The sequence below is a fragment of the Nanorana parkeri genome, unplaced genomic scaffold, assembly GCF_000935625.1.
Source record: "Nanorana parkeri isolate BGI_ZX_2015 unplaced genomic scaffold, ASM93562v1 scaffold1272, whole genome shotgun sequence".
Classification (NCBI taxonomy): domain Eukaryota; kingdom Metazoa; phylum Chordata; class Amphibia; order Anura; family Dicroglossidae; genus Nanorana; species Nanorana parkeri.
Genome location: NW_017307540.1, coordinates 94,646 through 98,494, shown reverse-complemented (window position 1 = coordinate 98,494; position 3,849 = coordinate 94,646). Strand labels below are relative to the sequence as shown.

Below are 3,849 nucleotides of genomic sequence, written 5' to 3'. Positions count from 1 at the left end.
CCCTCCCTCACCTTCCCTGCACTCCCCCGCCACACCATTTTCTGCAGTTGAACCGCGTGTAAGCGATATGTGGAATTAAGTCTGAGCTTACACATGGTTGATGATGTCATCTCTCCCCTCACGTGATGATGTTCAGGCCTAGTTATTGGCCTCTCAGGTCTGAGCACTGCAATGCATGCTCAGAGGAGGTCACATTCTCCCTCATATACCAACACTGTGCATTTGAGATGGAGTTGTGGGGGAGCCCTAGGAAGTTTAGTTTAAGCAGGTCTAGGATGGGCTAGTATGAATAGGTAATTTTGGCCTAAATGAGCCATGTGACAGCGCCCCTATAGGATCTATTTCTAAATAAACTGTGCAACAGCTGGTAGCTACTGTATCTGTGTGTGGCCAAACACACCAATAGACCCTGGAATTTACCCTGGAGTGTACACAAACAGGGACCCCCAATTCGTTGGTTGCTAGGACACTGGTGGTGCACAGCATCCTTGGTTGCTAGGATGCTGGCGGCTGAGTAGCACAACATCATTGGCGGTAGCGGGCACCATAACAACCAGTGACTCTGTGCAGTCCGGGGGCTGAACATGCAGAAAGACAAATACAACAGCCAACCAAATAATACAATAGCCAACTACGTCTTGGCCTGCAACATTTGCCTGATTGACAATTGGTGCTACCTTCGACCTATAGCATGCAGTGTGTACAGGTTTCTAATCTGCAGTGTACACAGACAGGGACCCCCCAACTCGTTGTTTGTTAGAATGCTGGCGACCAAGTAGCACAGCTTCATTGGTGGTTGCCTGCAGTATAATAACCAATGACGCTGTGCAGTCTGGGGGCTGAACACGGAGGCCACCCCACCCGCCACGGGGTTGTCACCCCACCATGTGACACAAATTACTCCAAGATCAAATAGATCTTATTTATCCCCAGCTTAGTTTTTAATGAAATGGCGTTATCTCTTAATGAATTTGTTGCTGCCATTGCGACGTATTAGTAAACTGCCACAAATAAGAACTGAACTATATAAAAATAAGACACAGCTGTTGCCATTGAAAATGTGGCACATCTTTTGAGGACTTGGTGCAAATGTTTATTATACAGTCACAACTCCACAATTCTGTAGCAAAGCCTTTATTGAATTGTTCCCAGAGAGTTTCCACTGATACTAACAGTCTGGAGTTTCCCTGAAGAATATCTATCTCATAACGGTGAAATGCGATAATTGGCAATGAATGGGTTAACCGGCCAAGCTATTTAATAGGCTTCTCTCACGTTCAGCAACACATAAGGCTCTTGACCTTCTTCTGTCTCCGCCCTCGGGCCCTGCTAAGCACAGCCAAGGTTTTTGAAAGCTCCCTGGAGGGTCAGTGCTGTGGTCAGTCTTGATATAATAGGGTCTGTGTTCTGTACTTCTCTTCAAGCTGGGTGTGACTTTGTCCGAGGGACAGGCACTTTTTTAAATCCTTCATCCTTCACTACAGTTATCTTAGGGACCGGGCTCGTTGGTGTTTTTATCACTTTGCCATAATAGCCGCCTACTCTGTGGGCAAAATTGAAACATTGTTGTTAGTATTTTAAAGAGATGAGAGATGACATGGGAAACTGCAAAGCATATAGTGGAAGGGTCACTTTCCGGACTATGAGCGGTGACAGGTCTGTGTAAATCAAAAGGCTGACTGAACAGGATTTACAAATCCTACGGCAGGTAAAGCTTTGCATACATATTTCAGCTTTTAGATTTAGTGGTTTGCTTAAAGCGGACCTTTACCCATATCTTTAAAATAACAACAAACACACCCTTAGTAATGTTTAGTAATGACAATCTACAAACGCATACTTCTAAATAATTGCCGGCTTTGTATTCTTTGCATGCCTTAATTCTCTTTTCTTCCCCAGTCTTCTGACAGTGGCCACGTTTACTAAGGGTAGATTGCTAGCTCTCCTATTACTTCATCTTCACTTCATGCACATCATCTCGGGAGGAAAATGCCTTTCCCCGAGATGCGATTTCCCAGCAATGCTCTGCTGATGTAACCCTCCCAGGATGCAAAGCTTGGGCAAACTGATGTCTATCAGTCATTTTGGTGTCACCCCTCCAATGGTGCCACCCTGGTGCGGGCCACACCCCCACACCCTCCTTGTAACGCCACTGCTGAGGACAACAGAACCCCACCCCTCCATGTTATGGGGAAGTGGGGAGGGAGAGGTTCCCGTTTTTGTTATCCCGATACAGGATGGTGAGTGAGTGTTGTCTCCCTAGGACAGGAAGTGTGTTACTGGCAGAATCAGCGGGTGAAAAATAATGAAAGGAACAAGAGAAAACAAATGCGTCCACCACATTGAAGGATTGGTAAGTAGCAATATATTACAATTTGCTGGGAAGTTAGCAGCTCACAGGATTCCTAGCAGGATCAACTGGTATTTTTTTTGCATTTATCGAACAGATCTAACAAAATAGAAGCTCATTGCTCACATACACCTCAGCCCTAATTTTCATATATTTTAGGGCCTATGCGCACCAGCAGTCCCACTACACCACTAGATTGCTGGTGTGCATTGCCAAACACAGTGCCAATGCGTTGATCACAATGCATCACACCGGTCACATTTTTTTTTTATTAGAACTTTATTGAAATGTCACAAGTGCGCTGAAAAAGTAATGCATGCTGTATTTTGGTGGTGGTGTGAAGTGAGCCCATCCAGTGAACGCATCCAGTGTGAATGGGCCCTAATAATATTCACAAAATGATTGTTTTGCTTGTATGGTGATACAATTAGTCTTGCTCCCATTGTTACATACAGTAGAGGATTAGCTCAGGATTTAATTTTCTTGGTTAACAAATACAGTGTAGTAAAACACATGATGAGAACAAGACAGCAGAGGTATGTGACCTCCGCCTCCCTCCCAAGATGACGGCCTCCTAATGAAGCGCAAAGCCCTCCAGTCCAGGGAAGCAGAAACCTGGCACAACTTTTTTTTTTTGCACGCCGTAGTATAGAAACTATATTAAGGCTGAACTGCAGGCAGATATAAAAGATGAAAATTAATGCAGCCCTGTATTTATTAATACGTCTTTAAATTATTATTTCAAGCAGTGTAAATACCTACATTTGACTTGGTGTTGGTTTCTGGCAGGCCTGCACAGCAGAGCTCAGACTGTTTGAGGAAGAGGCAGCAGAAGAACCACTCAGCTATGCTGCAGTGATGTGGGCATGCTGATAGGAAGAGAGCAGAATGATGGAGAGATGTGCTCATCGGTCTGCTGCTTCTCCTGTCACTGTCCCGTCTCTTGTTGGAGAAGGGACAGGACTTGCAAGTGTTACTGAACTGCAAAAGAGAAAATACAGGGAGACAGACAGGGCAGAGCTGTGTAAAAATCTCAGAACTAGGTGGGATTGTTGCATCTGATAGCCAGTTATTTGTCAGTTGCAATAGCCAGTGGCTGAGTTTTTTTTGCAGTGCATTACTGACATTACTTGTGTTCCAGGACAGTGATTAGGAAAGCATTGTAGCAGCGTGACAGTCAGCCAGCTTGCATTTTCAGAGTGACGTCAGAAATGGGAGTGTTAGTACTCCTCTTATTACAGGTTTAAAATGAATAGATATGTTTGCTGCCTTGACTGACAAGCAGTTTCGGGACATGGTCCTAATACATCTAAGGCAGAATGGCCAAAGTGAACCTCGTTCCTGTAAGCTGTAAACTACCTCACCAGGTTACTGGTTCTGCCCATTTTGTGCCCCCCTCTTCTTGACGCAACCAAGACGGCTGCCACTTCTACCTCTTGGCTTGGCCCTGTTAATGAACACTGCACTGCAAGATAGCTGTGTAATTTGTTTCTTATGTA

General features: G+C 44.8%; 1 protein-coding gene across 1 annotated transcript in view; it reads left to right on the top strand.

Annotated features, from left to right (window-relative positions):
- Positions 1 to 3,849, top strand: part of MRC2 (mannose receptor C type 2) — a 53,262-nt gene that overhangs the window by 9,313 nt on the left and 40,100 nt on the right. The gene's annotated exons all lie outside the window — the stretch shown is intronic.